Source organism: Hyperoodon ampullatus (genome assembly GCF_949752795.1).
Source record: "Hyperoodon ampullatus genome assembly, chromosome: 5".
NCBI lineage: Eukaryota > Metazoa > Chordata > Mammalia > Artiodactyla > Ziphiidae > Hyperoodon > Hyperoodon ampullatus.
Window position 1 is genome coordinate 74,097,649 of NC_136918.1, and position 18,389 is coordinate 74,116,037.

Consider the following 18,389-nt stretch of genomic DNA (forward strand, 5'->3'; position numbering starts at 1 on the left):
TGCATGCGCCCTGATACCCGGCCAGGCCCCGGGCGGCCCCGCGGACACTCGACCCAGGTGTGTCTGACCCTCGGACACTGGACTCGGGCGTTTGGCCCCTTGGACATTGGGATCCGGGCGGCCCGGCCCTGCGGACACTCGACCCGGGTGGTCTGGGCCCTCAGGCACTGGACTTGGACGGCCTGGACCCGCGCGCCACGCCCCCGCCACCAGAACCCCGCGCCCCCAACATGGGCGCGCAGTTCGGGACGGGGCGCCGCGGCGGGGGCGGGGCGGGCGGTGGGTGTTGCCCGCCTTCGGGGTGGGGCCTCCGGGCGGGGCGGGGTGGGGCCGGGGAGGGTCCGCCATTGCGGACGGGCGGCGCAGACCCGCCGCGGCCGTCGTTTTGTGCGTACCCGACCGCCCGGCCTGGCCCAGCCGGCCCGCCCGCGCGCCACACGCCTTTGGCGCAGGCATGTCGGGCCCCGGGCAGCAGGAGCCGCCGCAGGCGGGCGGGCCGGCGGGCCCCGAGGGCGCGGACGCGGCGCTCGGCGAGGCGGGGCTGAGTTTCAGGACCAGCGAGCTGAGCCTTGTGGAGATGACGGAGATCGAGTACATGCAGCTGCAGCACATCCTCTACTCGCACATGGAGGCGGCGGCGGCCGACGGCGAGCTCGAGACGCGCGTCAACTCTTGCTTCCTGGCGGCGGCGGCGTCGGGCGCAGTGGCGGGGGGCTTCGCTGCGGCCGTGGGCGCGGCGGCGGGGTCGCGCCGCCCGTGTACCCGGTGCTGTGCCGCCTGCGCTGGCCGATGGTGGCTTCGCGGGCGCCAACCAGTGCCTGGGCCACATCGACTTCCAGGAGCTGCGCATGATGCTGCTGAGCGAGGCGGGCGCGCCCCGCGCCGCCGAGAAGACGCCGGGCGCCGACGGGCCGGGCGCCGGCGCACCCCGGCCCAAGGCGCCCGACGGCGCCGGCAAGGAGAACGTGGAGGGCGCGACCGAGGTGCGGGCCAAGTGGGCGGTGCGCGTCCGCCTGGAGGACGGCTTCAACAGCATAGCAGCCGAGCCCCCGCCAGCCCCGCGCGGTGCGGATCCCCCCGAGCCTGGCATGGCGCTCAACAAGTGGGTGCATCCCCCAGGGAGCGGGCCCGGCTGGATCAGGGTGTAGACCAGGGTCCTGTGCAGAGAAGCAGCAGGCTGTGTGCGGGTATAGACCAGCGTCCTTGCAGAGAAGCACCATCGTGGGTCTGGGTGTAGACCAGGGTCCTCAGCAGAGGCCACCGGCCTGTATCCGGGTGGAACCAGGGGCCTCTGCAGGGAGGTACTAGCCTGGGTCCGGGTGTAGACCAGGGTCCTGTGCAGAGAAGCACCAGCCTCGGTCTGGATGTAGACCCGGGTTTTCTGCAGAGGCCAGCGGCCTCACTGCAGCTTGCATCTTAACAGGGAGCAGACCTCAGTGGGTGTGGAGGCTGAGCTGAAAGTTTGTGTGCTCTGTGCAGGCACAGCAAGCAGATATTAAGCACACAGCCTGCAGCATTACCTTTGCGGTGTGCGCTCTGCGTCTGCATGTGGAAGAGAGATGAGTTGAGGTAAGTGCACACGTGTTCCTGAGGAACAAAGGTTTTGTCCCCAAATCACCCACCTAAATGTCAGGAGAGACCTCTGCTTCCCCCTCTGTTGACTCAGGTTGAGGCTGACCTGATCTTGCACAGATGCATCCCCTGGGAGGACAGGCGTCATGTTGTGAGGCTTTGAGTGTAAAATGCAGCTTCATCCTTCAGCCAGACTGCCAGCCCATAAGTGATCTCGCAGCAACAACTATCGGAGAGGAGTAGCCTGTCTGCTAGGGTGTCTCCTCAGCTTTCTGTCTGTCCCCACCCTGTAGTTTTCCCCGTTTTGCCCATAGTCGTCAGATTTTGGAGGGTGGCCAAAAAAAAACAGAGATTGGTGTCAGAAGTGTAATGGGAAGGGAGGTGTAACTAAAAGATGACACACAGCCACACCTTCCAATGTGAGGAAGAAAGTTTGAACTTGTTCCCTCCAACACTAGCTGATAATTGTTTTGTAGAGATTTCCATGATGGGGGGCATTCATGGTAACAGATTCGCGTTCCTATCCAGAAAATCAAATGTTAGCCATTAGAGTGTGATCGTGATTGTGGTGTTTCAGGAAACTTACCTGCCACATACTCTTCATGTGTTTCTGGGTTTCTTTTGTTTTGGCAGTTTGGTAACTCTTATTCGCCATCCATCCGGATTAATGAGTGTTCCACTTCATCAGCAACAAAACAAATGTAGAACATGAGTGAAAAATAAAACAGCTGCTGCAACTACTGCTCTTCAATTTACATACCCTGTGTTAACTGCAAATAGTTGCCCTACTAGTGGAAATTCTAATCTTTCACAAACACAGGTAGGGAAAATGATTTGCAAAGCTTTGCTCTTTTGTGTTAAGTGGATAACTTGTATTTTAGTTAGGTCCCAAGGATGTTTTTGTCTTTCATTGAGCTCGATAACTTGTTAAAATCGAGAGTATTTATGTGGTTCGGGGATATTTAAAAATCCTTAGTGCACCTAAAGTTCTTCAAGTTCATGTGAATAACTTTGACATTACTTCTATTAAAATGCATTTTATTTGTGCGTAGAGAGGAGATTGTCACCTGTTGATAACGTTCCTCTTGCTTCATTGTTTTCCAGAGTTGTAGTAACTCAACGTTCTGTACTTGAAGCTACCAAGCATCAGGATATTGGATTGCCGAGAGCACTTTCTTTCTGTCATCAGAAGTAAATTGAATCCACTAAACAGACTTTGGGTAGTAGAAACAAAGCTTTGCCTGAGCAGGTTCGGATTAAAGTAGGAGGTAAGCGATAAAACAGAAGCTGGCAGGTGCTTTCTCCTCCTGCCTGATGTCTCTGCCCCCCCTTTTTTTTTGTCCACGGGTGGGGGAGGGGGGAGAGGTGGTTTATAAACAAATGAAAGGATCTCGGAAGCCTGCTTGCATCTTAGGAATCCTTCTGTCCCTCTGCCCAGTCACCTCACTTGGAACATCCTTGCGAATTTTGAACATCACGTTTATACTTGGCCTGGAAACGTTGAGTTTAGGGGCTGCTTTTTCTTAACAGTAACCTCCTTAAACAGAAACATGATAGACTTAGGTACATTTTCGTTACTGACAGCAAATTTAGGTTTTGTTTTTTTTTTCTCTTATTTCATACCTCATGAGTGAGGCAGGAGTCTGAAATCCGCTCAGAGCTTTAGGGGACCATCTGCAGATGGGCAAAGGATTGAGTTGGGAGCAAGAGGCCATAAGGTGATACAGACAGTCTTAGAAAGAAAGAAACTTCTGAAGGCAAACTTTGCTTACCCCTGACGTTAACCCTCAATCCGTTTTTCCTGGAAAACATTCTTTTTCGAGTTATCCAACAATAACACAGCTTACACTCAGCTTTTCAAGAGCTGATAAAGACAGGGTAGGGATGGAGCTCTCCTTCTTTCTCCCACGCCAGTGATTAATTTTCCATTGTTCTTATGACATTGCTCGTGAAAGTATATGTTAGCATTTGTAAGGTATAAAGGTTAAAATTAAAATAGTCCCTGTACTGACTACTCAGCTGAAGAACCAAAATATTACCAATACTTGTGAATTCCTCTCTATGTCTTTTGCAAAGTTATCACCATTCTGAAATGTGTGTTAAGTGATTCTTTCACCGTAGAGGGTTTGGCTTTGTACGGTACCTCGGGAATGCACATCACCACAGGTACTTCTTAGACGCCTGCTGTACTGTGATAGAAATTTGACATATTTCTGTAGCACAGGTCAAAGCTATGACGTGATGACTCCTTTTGTGGGGGGAATCTCACTTGTAAGGTGAGGGCGTGTTTAATCCTAAACCACTTAGGTTCTGTCCTCTTCTGAGCATTGCAGTTAGAATATCAGTTGTCATCTTAGAATAATTGCATATCAAGAAAATCTTTTGGAGAAAATATTTCTAGGTTTGTTTTTTTTTTCCCCTTCTGAGTATCAGAAAAATCAAACAACTTCTTGGTTGTTTTATTCCTAGATGACAGTTAAAATGGCTCTTGATTTAAAAGGGGGACTTTTGATTGTATTGCTGTATAAGCTGTATTGATTACATAATACCTGGGGTGTTTTTTTTTTTTTGCGGTACGTGGGCCTCTCACTGTTGTGGCCTCTCCCGTTGCGGAACACAGGCTCCGGACGCGCAGGCTCAGTGGCCATGGCTCACGGGCCCAGCCGCTCGGCGGCATGTGGGATCTTCCCGGACCGCGGCATGAACCCGTGTCCCCTGCATCAGCAGGCGGACTCTCAGCCACTGCGCCACCAGGAAAGCCCTCTGGGGTGTTTTAATTTAGTTTATGTTCCGTTGTATAGTTTGAAACCTAGAGCCTTGTGCCGGATGTTTGTATGGAATTTTGGAGTGCTTCTTGTTTGGTTCTGTGTGCTCCTTACCCATTGATGTTTATATCTTGGATCGAAAATACCAAAAAATATATTCAGCATTCACGAGGGTAAGTTTAGAAGAATCAAAAAATTAAAATACCACTTTTTCCTTCTTTTGCAAAGAAGAAGCGCTATGTAAACAAGCAATAAATAAGAGGAGTCGGAGTAGGATACGTCAGTTGGACACAAACATAGAAGGAAGAACCCTTGGAGAGCTCCGGAATGTGGGTGAAGGCTCCACAGCAGCGCAGGGTGCTTGGCCGTCGGTGGAGTCGCCCCAGGCCGCCCTCGGGGAGCAGAGGCAGAGCGGGCCCCCACGGGGCAGGTCCCAGCGGAGGGAGAGGCACAACCGCATGGAAAGAGACAGAAGGTAATGCGTGCTGTCGGTGGTATACAGTTGTCCTAGACGCCAAGCTGGTGAGAGTCAGTGCTGGTAACAGGCACCTTTTTGTAGAAAACAATGGTGTAGGCACTTCTGTGTTCAAGGGAGGGAAAGCTGGCAAGAGTCAATGGTCACCTTGCTTTGCTAGGTGGATGGGGGTAGCCAAGACCACCCCCAGGTTTGATGATTCATTAGGAGGACTCATGGCTTTGATTTATTTTGGGCAAAGAACCCAGCAAAGTCAGCAGAGGCGCATGGGGAGAGGTCTAGGGGCCCCAGGCGCCAGCTCCCCAGAACACCTCTCAGTGGAGCCACTCAGGATGCCTGTCACCCCCCAGCACTGGTGACATGTTCCCGGACAGCAAAGCTCCTTAGAGACTCAGGGCCATGGATCCTACTGGGGGCTGGTTGTGGGGGGTATTCCCTAGGTGGCACGCGGCCAAATCCCAGACGCCCAGAAGGAAAGCTGGTGTTTAGCATAAGCCAGTGACCAATGGTGGTGGGAACCCCCCCGAAATCTAAGTTCCCAGGTGCTGGCCGGGGCCGCCTTCCTGGGAGGGAGTCCGCCTGCACACTGGGTTACTCAGTTTTGCTTGGTTCTTTTAAGGATATTGAAGAAGGAGGAAGTTACAGCTTATGTAAGTTGTTTTATCTGTGGATTTTATTTGTGCTGTTCTGTGTAGATAGAGCTGGGTACGGGATGATTCCCTAACATAGAGTTAATTAACTTAGTCATTTATTGAGTACTTTGTACCAGTTTCTGTTTTAGGCTCAGGAAATAGAGCATTGAGCAAGAGAAATATTCATCTCTGAACCTACAGTGTGGAGCGGTGGAAATTTATTTCTTTAAAGGGATATATTAAAGCTAGGCATCTAGATCCCTTTCCTAAGGGTGTGTCCGCACATACACGCCAAGTGATGGGCATCACTGAACTCACCGTGACTCATAATGGGCATGGTTTATATTTATTTAATAAACATTTGCTGAGCACCTACCGTCTGAAAAAAAGCCTCATATGTACTACGTGTTGACGGTAAAAGTTTAAATTCTTGCTCTGCCATTCCCTAGTTTAACAACTTCCTACACATTCTTTACCTCTCCACCTGAGTCTCTCGTCTATACAATAGGTATATTACCTACTGCGTAGATGGGACACAGGAAGTAAAGAAGCTGAAGTGTAGTGTCTGGCCCAGTGCCTGCAGTTACAGAGCATCTAGTGAATTCCTGCTGTTGTTGTTGCCTTAGAAAGTTGCTCTAAAGTTCTGAGCGTACAGGTGGGGAAATAGAAACAAGGGCCGTATTATCTGAACGTGATACGTAAAAGTTAAAGATGGTCTAAGACTCCAGTTGTGATGTAAATCATCCCTAAAAAGAGCAGGTTTGGGGATATTAACCGGCTGGTAGTCTGTGGTCCTTTATGAACCGGGACCCCTGGAGGATGAAAGCTGTGAATCCTAGCTTCTGTGACTTTCTTGGCACCTGGAGGGCAGGTGAGTGAAAGAATGTCCTGCCCAGAAGAAACACACACACAATTTTGCTTCCAGTTTCAGGGGGTTTGGGTCCATCCTTGGTCTAGAGACTTGGACCTGGTCCTTGCTCCTGGCCCAGGAGAAGTAAACAGGAAACTTTCCAGGGAGCGCAACTGGGCTTAGTGGGCCACTGAAGGGGGGCTGGCCGCTGTAGATGAGGCCTTAGTGAAGAGCGTCCGGGTTTGGCTGCTGGTCCCGGCTGTCGTGTAGTCGCTGCCGTTGACGGCAGCACGGGCCTGGTTAGAGAACCGAGCTGAGGCTGGCACTGTAAACGTGGAACCTTTTGCAAAAGAGCCTTCCGTATCGAGATCCTGGGGCAGCGGCCGGCCGAGCGCCCCAGGTCGCCTGGAGTGAGGCCCCTGGGGCTGAGTGCTAAGAGTGTGTCTTCTCCGTTTCCCTTTTCTGTGCCTATGGGCATTTCCATCTTGTGTATTTCGTAATTTGGTCAAGTTCCTTATTTTCCTTGTATATTTAGTTGCCTTTGAAAGCGATCCCTGTGTGCAGTTTGTGCTGATTGGATCATTTCTGGTTATTTATAGTGTGGTTTCTCTTTAACATTATTTTTTAGCGATAGACTTGGTTTATTGTAAAAAAATAAAGCTTTTCTATTTAAAACAATGATTTAATGGTTGGCTGTGTGTACGTAATAATGGTAAACTATTATTTCTCTGATTCATTCAAATATGATGAAGGTGTTTACAGCAATAAAAAAACGTAACTGTCACTATCTCTACTCACAGATTAAATAGGTTAAAAACTTCCGGACATTAATTTTTATGTGTCTTAGGCTTCCTGAATCTTTGTGAAATTTAGTTACATTGAAGTTGTAGATTGTTTCTGGGTCGGATTACAAGACCCATCAGGAAACAGGCTGAAGTGACGTCAGTAGCAACTTGGGGGGGAATTAGAATGTAGGTAGCTTAAACCCTTGTGTCCTTCCTGTTTCCTTAGTGACTTTCCCCCTCTTCCTTGCATGAACATTTTGAAAGATGTGATACCCAAAAGTCTTCCGTGATTTTCCTAAATTATTTCAGTACACATGTCATGCCACAGGTCTGTTCCGACTCTAACCAGGCTTGTGTCCCAGACACTGGGGGCACCTTGAATAAGACAGAGACCCCGTGGGCTGGAGGGAAGCGGCTGAGAGGTCGAGGGTGAATGGACCACCTCCATCCCGGTGTGGGGTCTGGTTGACATGCTGCAAAGATGGCTCTCCCTGCTGTGCAGCAGGGAGACTGGACTCCAGGAGGAGAGGTTGGGGGTGGGCAGGAGTGGAGACACAGACCCTGGTCAGAGGCCGCAGCCGCTCTGCTGTGACTGGCCAGGGCCCGCGGTGGTGGATGTAGGGCTGCTGGGCAGAGGAAGTGGGGATCACGGTGGGGCGTCTGGCTGGAGCAGGTGGGCGGGTGGCGCCGTTTCCTGAAATGGGAAGACGTGTGGACGAGCAGGATGGGGTGGGGCGGAAGCCACGTTCTGTGTCCGACGGGCTAGGTTTTCAGTGCCCAGGAGGCGTCAGGTGGAGAAGTTGAGAATGAGTAAACGAGTCTGCAAGCAGGTGGTTCTCTTTGTTTTATTTTTCTAATGAGCACAGAGTTCACTGAACACCTGCCCTCCCCTCACCTAGTGTGAGCCGTCAACATTTCCCATGTTTAACACACACGTGCACGCGCACAGCACAATTTCAAAGACAATGACAGATGTCATGACCCGTCACCTCTGAATATTTACGCCTGCGTCGCCCACGTAACGCCAGTGCCGTTTTCACACCTCACAAGGTCGATAGTCATTGTCTTATACCATCTACTACCCAGTCCGTATTCCCATGTCCCCCAGATGTTCTAAAGGTGACTTTTATGGCTGCGTGTTTTTCCAAACCAGCACCCAGCCATGCTCCTGTGTTGCCTTCAGTGACGTTTTTCTGTCTCTAAGCTATAGCAGTCCTTCCTACCCCACAGTTTCTATTACGGCACTGAGATTTTGAAGAGATCGGGCCAGACAGGTGCCTGTAGAACCCTGGATTTAGATGATTCGTTGTATTTATTTATGGTAATTAAAAATTTTTATATAATTTTAAACTTGCAGGAAAATTGCAAGATGAGTGCTAAGAGCTCCTTGTGTGCCCACCCAGCTTTACCCAGTTGTTCACATTTTGCCCCATTTGTTCTGTCTCTCGCAGTCTCAACCATTTGATGGTAAACTGTGGGCACCATGCCCCTTGATACCCAAACACTTCAGTCTGTGATTTTAAAGACTATTACATTATCTTACATAACCAGAATACAATGGCCCAAATCAGGACACTTAACATTGCTGTAATACTCTTATCTAATTCAAATTTTGCCTCTTGTCCCAATAACACCCTCTACACCATTTTCCCCCGTCCAGCCCCACTGCAGGATCACTGGTGACACAGTGGTTGTGAGGTGACATTTTGGGGTCATGACCTTGAACCCTAGCCAGGCTCTGGGGCTGTGGGGCAGTCTCTCACTCTGTGCTGCCCTCTCCTGTGTCGTGTCACCATCACAGTCTTTGGGCAGGACGGTGGCGCTGCCCCCCTGCTTTGTCTTCCCTCCTCCACCTGAAGACGGGCTGGGGGCCGCCCCGCACCCACTTGTCCTTGCGCACCAGCCCCAGTTATCAGGTGCAGCTGTACTATTACTTCTCCCTTTCCTGTGCAGTAGGAATTCTGTCCTTTTTATTTTAAATTTATTTTATTGAAGTATAGTTGATTCACAATGTTGTGTTAATTTCTGCTGTAGAGCCAAGTGACTCAGGTGTATATATATGTATATACACATATATATACACACACGTATATATATATATATACATACATACATTCTTTTTCATATTCTTTTCCATTATGGTTTATCACAGGTTACTGAATATAGTTCCCTGTGCTATACAGGGAACTGTAACCCTATATAGGGTTAGGACCTTGTTTATCCATCCTATATGTAATAGTTTGCATCTGCTAACCCCAAGCTCCCACTCCATCAATCCCCCACCCCCACCCCCTTGACAACCACCAGTCTGTTCTCTATGTCTGTGAGTCTGTTTCTGTTTTGCAGATAAGACTGTTCTTTGTAAGAACAGCATTTTATCTATTTCTCCCATTTATTTATCACATTGTGATCAGTGAAGATGGTAGTTTTTAAAAGCTTGTTGAGACTTCCATTGTGACCTCTTATGTGGTCAATTTTTTTAAATCGTGTGTTTATTTGGAAAGGATGTGCATTCTCTGTTTGGCGAATTCTGTATGTTTATTAGGTTGAAGTTACGAATTGTGGTTCAGGCCTTTCCTGTCCTCTCTTGTCTGTCAGACCTGTGGTTCTGAGAGCCCCCGTGGCATCTCCCGCCGTGACTGGCCTTGTCCCATCTCTGTGGGGCTCTCGGCGTGGCTGAGTGTCGGGGGCACACCCTCCCACCTGGGCCCCGAAGTTTGTCACCCCGCTTGGTTTCATTAACCCTTTTCCTTTAAGTCTCTCGTCTCTCTGTACAGATGACACCAGTTTTCTTCCTCTTCCTGACTTCCTGGTATAATTTCTTGACATGTAATTGGAACAGTCTTTCTTTTTCCTACTAAAAATAGTTTTTATTATTGACCTTCTCCTATTTACAAATTTAATGTGAATATCCAACTTTGACCAGAGGTCATCTCAGGGTGTCTGATGAGTTGTAAAAATCCCTTCAAACTCAGCTATTTCGCTTACGTTTCGTTGAAATAGACGCTACTTGAGAGAGCAGAGTAACAATTACTAGCTTCCCTTTGAGGCAGTCAAGGGCGGGAGGTGTCCACTTGTCTCCCTCTTTCACGGTCACCCCAAGTTCCCATGAACTGAGTCCCAGGGACCTCGTGAGAGTCTAGATTGAGCTACACCTTAACCCCACTGCTGGCAGAAGTATTCAAAATAAAGACGGGTGCCCAGGGCTATCCACCTCATTTTATGACGATTGTTTAGAAAATCTCTTGAAGTACTTTCTGACATCTGAGATATGATTCTTGTCTTCCTTCTGACTTCTATTTAGGTATTCTCAAAGGTAAATTCTACCTTCTGAAATATAGGCAAATATTTTATAGTTGGGCTTTGGGTGTCAGAATATAGAAACCAATATATCAAACCATGGTTCATCTTACATTGCATTAAGACCCGTTGAAAATCTTTTAAATTTTGGGAAGGAAATTAGAATGTATTTATGTGCAGATATAGCTTCTGAGCATAGACAGTTGTTGCAAATGGCAGATGGCCTTGGTTGGGATGCCACTTAGCGTGTGGACAGGTGGAGTGCTCCAGCCGTTCCAGATGACTCAGAAGTCAGCGCAGTGGCAGCAGAGAGAGCGCTTATACTTCCCTTCCTGGACACAAAGTAAATATCAACCTATTGTAGTCCAGCAACAAAGAGACAGCACAATTCAAAAATGGGCAAAGGACTTGAATAGACATTTCTCCACAGAAGATAAGCAAATGGCCAATAAGCACATGAAAAGATGCTCAACATCACTAATGATCAGGGAAATGCAAATCAAAAGCACTTTAATGGATGTGAGATAGCAGTTCACACCCATTGGCTGTGGCTCTTATAAAAGAAAATAAGAAGTGTTGGTGAGGATGTGGAGACATTGCAGCCCTCGGGATTGCTGGTGGGAATGTAAAATGGTGCAGCTGGTGGTTCCTCAAAAAGTGAAACACAGAGTTACCATATGATCCAAAAGAATAGGAATTACCCAGAAGAATAGAAAGCAGGGACTGAAACAGATATTTGTATACCAGTGTTCATAGCCGGTTTATTCATAGTAAACAAAAGGTGGAAACAATCCAAGTGGTGGAAACAATCCAATCAACAGACGAATGGATAAGCAGAATGTCTGTACAGCCAATGGATTACTATTCAGCCATGAAAAGGAATGAAGTTCTGACACATGCCTCACAATATAGATGGACCTCCAAAACAGGATGCTGAGTGGGAAGAGGCAGACACAAAAAGACAAATACTGTATGATTCCACTTACATGTAGTACCTAGAGTCATCAGATTCATAACGTCAAAAAGTGGAATGAGGGGGGCCAGAGACTGGGGGAGGCGGATGGATGGAGGGAACATGTTTCACAGGGACAGAGTTTCAGTTTGGGGAGATGAGAAAGTGCTGCAAATAGATAACGGTGATGTTTACACAACGTTGTGAATGTACTTAAGCCACTGAATTGTACACTTCCAAATGGTAAAAAACGGCAAATTTTATGTTATATATATTTTACCGCAATAAAAACATATAAACTTAGACTTAATTGTGTAGGAATGCTGTGCTTAAAAACAAAAGCTTACAGAAATGTATACATGCACAAAAACGGAGAGACTAGAATAATGAACTCCCGTGTGCAATAACTCAGCTTCAGGCATAACTTTGTTTCACCTATACATCGCCATCCTCCCACCGTCACTGAGTTATTTTAAAGCATTTCCAGATGTCATATCATTTTCCTTCACAAACGTATCTCTAAAAAGAAAAGGGCTGTTTAAAAGCACAATCACGTCATCATCATCTTCCTTAATCTCCATCCGTGTCCAGATTTCTGTGATTGGCTCACAAGTGTCTTTTTACTGTTGACTTACTTAAGTCAGTATCCAAACACTGCATTTGGTTCACGGCTCTTCAATACCTTTTAATCTGTTACGGCTCCCCTTGCCTATTTTCCTTGCTGTTTGTTTATTGATGAGGCTGAATGGTACTGAACCAGATGTAGGTCCACTTGCCTGCGCACAGTAAAGCCAATTTGCTGCCACCAGTTGCAGTGAAAAAAAGTTCAGCGTCTCTTGCAGGTGCCAAAGAAGCAGTGTGGGCAGCTATTGCTCAAAAGACCTGAAGTTCTTGTTTGGCACCCGCAATAAAAGCTGCACTTTCTTTCACTGCAAGCCAGTGTCAGTAGATTGGCCTTACTGTGCGTGGGTGAGTGGACCCAAATTTGGGTGAGTGGACCCATCATCTCGGCCCCCCGCGTGCCTGCATGCCTTGCTTACAGGCGCCCTTTGAGCCAAATTCCCAAAGGAAGACAGGCACAAACTCACCTCCCACCCAACACGACGCCCTCCTCGCCACTGTCCCCGCCCCCAGGAGAGGGGACCGGAACTCCCGTCACTTCTGGGCGGGCTTCCTGGTCCTGCAGACCATGGGAATAAGGCCGGCCATTCCCGTCGCATCCAACGCGACCAGGGACGAGCAAGGAGGAGAAAACAAAAGCGTGCGGTGGATAGACGCGCAGACACGTTTCCATCAGAAGCAGGATGAGGCGCGGCTGTCAGAGCCGTCACTCCTGGTGGCAGCCGCGGCGCTGGTACCGACAACGACCCTCCTCCATGAACCCGTCCACGCTCCCTGGGCCCCCGAGCAGCTGCTGGGAGTTCGTGGCCTGGTGGGTGACCCAAACCTTTGCTTCTGCCGGGTCTGAGCCTCAGCCGTCGGGCCCGAGGGCATCGCTGTGTCTGTCCACCGGCCTGGAGGACGAAGAGGACCTGGGTTCTCCGGCTCCTCACCCTGGACAGTCGGGCCCTGCCACCCCAGCTTTGGGCCTGAAGAGTCCCAAGTGGCCAGGCCACAGCCTCCAGCGACAGCCCCAGGAAGCCTCACTGCGTCCCTGCAAGGAAGTTCTCTTCCCCTCGGGACTGAGCCCTCTAGAACCGAGAGTCACAGGACAGGAAGCACAGATTCTGCGGGGCATCAGGAGAGGTAATAGGGAAAGGGGCCACCCCATTGGCACCCCTTGATTCCAGATCCAGCAATCCAGATCGCAGAGCTGGGTTCTAACTGGGCCGTTGGGCCAACCCCAAACAAATGTTCCATGATTTCCCCAGAGCTACGTAGTCCCTGCCTTCATGTTTCCAAGAAAGGTGCTTTAGCCCTGGTTCTTTTTTTCCAACATCTTTATTGGAGTATAGTTGCTTAAAATGGTTTGTTAGTTTCTGCTTTATAACAAAGTGACTCAGTTATCCACGTGCACATATCCCCATATCTTAGTCATGGATTTTAAGGAAATAAGATCTGTGACCTTTAGAACGATTTCTCGTTGTATTCAACAAACATTTATTGCATCCTGTGTGCCAAGCACCCTGGTTGTAGCAGGGAGCAGAAGGGTGGCCTTCCCAGCCCTGGAGACGTGTGTGATGGGGTCCTGTGAGGGTCGGCAGCCATGTCCCTGGAGCCTGGGGCCCCTTGTTGGCACTTGAGGGTGGCGTGTATTGAACATCCACGTCTCCACGTCTAGTCCTCTGCTCTCCCATCTTAACACGGCAGAGACGTCTCAGGGGTCGCCTGGGGAGGCCCAGCCCCAACCCTGTTGTGAAGCGTTCTGCCTAATGCATTTCCTGAGCACCTTCTGTTTCCTAGCTGCCCGTGTTCTTGCAGACTTAGGTTAGCAGTGAGTTTAGGAATAAGGCGTATCTTTAATTTCCTTCTGATTTTCCACCGAGAACTGTCTTCTATTAGTATTCGATTAAATTCAGGCTGTTCCAGGCGAAGCGAGTTATGTTCTGATAAGAAAGGGCAGAATTCAAAGTTGGGCAGTTGGCCCCTCCCCTGATTGTCTGCTGTTACCGGGGGTCACCATTTCTTTCTGGCGAGCAGTGCCCCTCCCAGCATGTATGCGTGTGTGAGCATCACCATGGCTTGTTGAGGAAATGTGTCACTGGAACCTGGACACGGGGCGACGCCCAGTGCTTCAGGTGGCCCTTCGTGTGAGTGGGGTTTATCTTCTTGGTGAGGCGGGGAGGGTTTGGAGTGGGGACTCGGCTCCCGTTTTCTTCTTGGCGGTGGAGTTGTGGGTCCTGCTGTTGACACTGGAAGTCTCTCCGTGACTGAGCACAGGGTGCCTTATTGGCGCGGAGCCCCTTCCCTGGCAGCCCGCGGACTGGGTCTTTTGTGTGTGTGTTTTCCAGATGTTCCAGGTACTGATTGTTTTTTATTTCTGTTAACATGACGTGTTTTACCTTTTTTATCCACGTGTTGCAGGCTACCAAGTGACTTCCATTTGGCTCTTACAGAGCGAAGATTGAATGTTTACAGGTCAGTTCACTGTTGTCCTTGGGTCCCTGCAGTTGGCACTGTGTCCAGTAGAGGCCTGATTTCTCATACAACTGGTGGCTTCGGGAAGTCCTTTAAGAAAAACTTCCCTTAAAGAGTCCCTTTTGCATTTCTTCTTACTGAAATGGTGGCGTCAGGTACAGTGGAAACCTAATGTTACTCTCTTTAAGGCCAGCATCAAATGATGTGTGTTAATTCCACTGCAAAGGCTCTGTGACTAAAAGCTAATGGACATGTACTATTTGGGAAGGAGGAGGCGTAACGGTCTACATTGAGCTCCGTTGATCTTAAGCACCCACACTTCCTGGAGTCTCTCGCTTAGGCCTTTTTTTTAAAAATTCCAAACTCTTAATTTATCCCCCTGCCCGAGCATGCGGGCCGTGGGATACACTTTGTTTTCTACGTCTGAGTCTATTTCTGTTTTGTAATAAGTAAGTTTATTTATGTCAAGTTTTTTGGATTCCACATATAAGTGATATATATTCGTCTTTGTCTGATTTCATTTAGTATAATAATCTCTGGGTCCATGTATGTTGCTGCAAATGGCATTTCATTATAGCTGAGTAATGTTTTGATGTATACATTAACCACATCTTCTTTATCCATTGCATCCATCAGTGGACATTTAGGTTGATACATGCCCAGGACTGGGATTGCTGGATCATACAGCAACTCTAGTTTTTAAAGGAACCTCCATACTGTTCTCTTCATTTTATTTGTTTGAGTAGTGTAGTTGACCCTTGAACAACATGGGTTTGAACGGTCCGGGTGCACTTACACAGGGACTTTTTCCAGTAGTAAATAGTACGGTACTGCACAGTCTGCTGTATACGGAGGCCAAGTATAAGTTATCCACGGGAAATGGATGGGAGTCCAGTTCCTGCATTGTTGAAAGGTCACCTCTAATTTTGAGGGTAAGTTGTTGCGTGAAGTTGAATAGGTAATTGTACGCATTTTAATAAGAATTGTTGTAGCCGTGATTGTACAACCTACTTAGTCGGTGTGATTATCTTGTTTGTAATTTGTAAAGCAGAAGTTTCTCTCTTGAGTGTCAAACTTAGGTGCTATGGTTTTGTTTTTCATACGCTGATAGAGACACTCAAGAGGTATTTAATACACCTTTACTACAGGAAGGGAAATGAGGTTCTCCCCCAATGTAAAGAGAGCTGTACTGTGTATGGGTTGCAAAGATAAGTTTATATAGAGAGAAAATTAGGATATAAAGAAAGGATATAAAATATGAAAGGATATAAAGAGAGCAGAAACCCCAGAAATGGCACCATTTGGAAGCCCAGTTACAGCTGTGGATGTGTTTGTGAACTTGGTTGGGGCGGGGTGGGGGTGGGGGTCAAGATGTGCTGGGAACTGTTACCTGCTGGCTTCGCTCAAGGGTGTGGGGCTCTTTCCATGGCAGGGGCTGTGGAGTTCATCATCCTTTAATTACAGTCTTAAAGAATTGCATCATATGGCTGTTTCTGGGTTTTTCTCAAACTGGTCGCCTGGTGATGGACATTGGTTTGTGTCCCTTAATTTAAAAAAAAAAAAAGGCATGCTGGGAGCCCCCTTACAAATGACACAGGCTATTTATCATACTCTGACTGGCACTTGACACGATGGAGTTTCACAGTTGTCCCCATTTCCCTGGGCAGCACACCTAGCTGTTAGGTTTGTAGTTGGGATTGAAGGCAGGGACACCCTGGTGTGAAGCCTGCCTTCTTCCGTGGTGCTGCCCCTTGAGCCTCCCAGCCCCCTATCTGCTTATCAGAGGACTTACCCTACTTGTTAGTGTGTGGGTGTGGTCATGCTGTGGTCAGCAGAGGAGGACACTGGGGGCTGCCTTGGTCAGGACTTGGCATGCTGAGCCGGCACAAGGAGTGGTCCCCCTGAAATGCCCCCAGTGCCCCATGGAGACAGGGCTAGGTCAGTGCTAGCCATTGGCTCTTTAGGTTTGTTAGATTGTAATTTAAACAGTATTTGTGTTTTTAGTAGTAAGGTGGCTTTCTTCTGCACTTTTGCGACCCGGGCAGTGGTGGCAGGAGTCGGAGAAGTTGCCTCAAGTTGAGCTCTGCGTGGATCTGTAAAATCCTGTTTTTATTTAATAACTGCTTTATTTAAGCTTGGACCTTCCCCACTGCCCCCCAAAGGTAGACATTGGCCTCTTCTAATCTCAGAGAAAGAAAGGAAGATTCCAGCTCAAGTATACAGTTGAATTCTTGACTTTTGCATTTCCAAGGTCTCCAAGCATTATTTTTGCCCCTTGGCCTGTGGCATGAGATGCAGCTCCACTCATGAAGCACGTACTTGTGAGACAGCAGCAGGCCTTTGGTTTTTTCCTCCAGCCATTTTCTCTTTGGACTTGGGTGGCCGTCCCTCTGAATGCTGCCGTTTCATAACTGGTGCCTTCTCAGTCATCCGAGGAGAGGTGGGGAGGGTCTGGGAGAGCAGCCTCCTGGAGCGTCACTGTCACGGCCCTTCAGTCTCACTGGCCCATCAAGAGCAGCCCTTTGAAGTAGCCAGTAGTGTCAAGTCTGTGCCGTTGGCCATACTCAGACTGACCCCTTTACACCTAAAATTAACAAGGACCCCAAAGGGCTTTTGTTTATGTTGTGTCTGTTGATATTTTCCATATTTGGCATTAAAAATGAGACATTTAAATATACTTAAAAATACTAACGTAAATAACACTTTATGGAAACTATGTTCCAAAAGAAAAACAATTTAATGAGAAAGGTAGTGTTGTCCTAGGGCTTTGCAGGTCTCCTGAACGTCTGGCTTAAGCGACAGTAGCCGGATTCTCTTGTCTCCTTCGTCCTATCTCTGTCATTTGGCTTCTGAGAAACCACCACGTCTGTGCCCTTAGTGTTGTGCAAATAGTTTGACCTTGGGAGGGCCCTCCTGAAAGGCCCGGGGGCCACACTTTGAGAACCTCTGCTGTAGGTCATGGTTAGAAATGCTCTTGTTGTTGAGAAATGGGAATTTCAAAAGGCAGTTGACTCTGAACTTTAACACCTGGGGAAATGGGTTACTTTTAAGAAGATAGGCAATGTTTTCAGGGGGCCCTCAACCACGTTCTTGCTTTTTGGGAACAGCGTGGACTATCTGGCTAGTTTGTGGTCCCCAGTGAAGAGGGTTCAGTGCACACATCCCCCTCAAAGTGGACCGCCGGGAACCAGAGCCCCAGAGTACAGCCGGGGTGCGCTGTGGGTGAGGAGGCCCCAGGGGTCTTTGGGCCTGAGGGAACGGTGGCATTTTGCCTTTATCGTAGGCTGTCCTCACCCACAGCCTCTCACCGGATCCTTACCAACAGCTCTTGCCGCAGCGAGACACGGTGCACCGGGCCTGCACTGGGTGCTACGGGTGACACGGGGATCTGGCAGCAGTGCCCCCGTGGGTGCTGGAAGGGAGTAGCCAGCCCGGGTGCACTCGGGGCCCAGACAGACCACTGCGGATGTGAAAGCGATAGGGTGGGTGGTTAGGGGGGCGGAGCTGGAGGATCAGGGTCCCTAGGAAGCAACCCCTGAGGTGCCCAGCAGGGCTGACTGTCCTGGGGAGCGACTTACTGTGCCCAGGTCCCTTCTGTGACCCTCCCTCCCACCCACCTCAGAGTCACACCCTCTGTCTTGGTTGGGGAAGGATGGGGGAGGCTCCCGTTTGGGGGCCCATCCCAGTGTTGTCCTGGGCATTTAGCCAGACCTGCCCCATCTTGCAGACTCGGTGAGGACAGGAGCCTGTGCAGTTCAGAGGGTCCCTAAGACCCTGGCGGGGGCCTTGTCTTACAATCACCAACCCCCAGGGTGTAGGATTCAGAGAGTCCCTTGCCAGTGTTTGAAGCCATGTCTTCTTATTCCTTGAGAGACAAGAGGGAGCTGCCTCAGTGCACTCGGGCTGCCGTGGCAAGGACCACAGACTAGGAGCTTTGACACAGTGGACTTGATTTCTTGCAGCTCTGAAGGCGGGAGGCC

At 49.1% G+C, this 18,389-nt stretch overlaps 1 pseudogene across 1 annotated transcript; it reads left to right on the forward strand.

Moving 5' to 3' along the window:
* Positions 1-454: 454 nt before the first annotated feature.
* LOC307054094 (transcription factor-like 5 protein) lies at positions 455-4,816 on the forward strand (annotated as a pseudogene). Its single transcript has 4 exons — positions 455-1,102; positions 2,206-2,392; positions 2,677-2,840; positions 4,566-4,816. The product of its transcript is annotated as a transcription factor-like 5 protein (transcript).
* Positions 4,817-18,389: the final 13,573 nt, after the last annotated feature.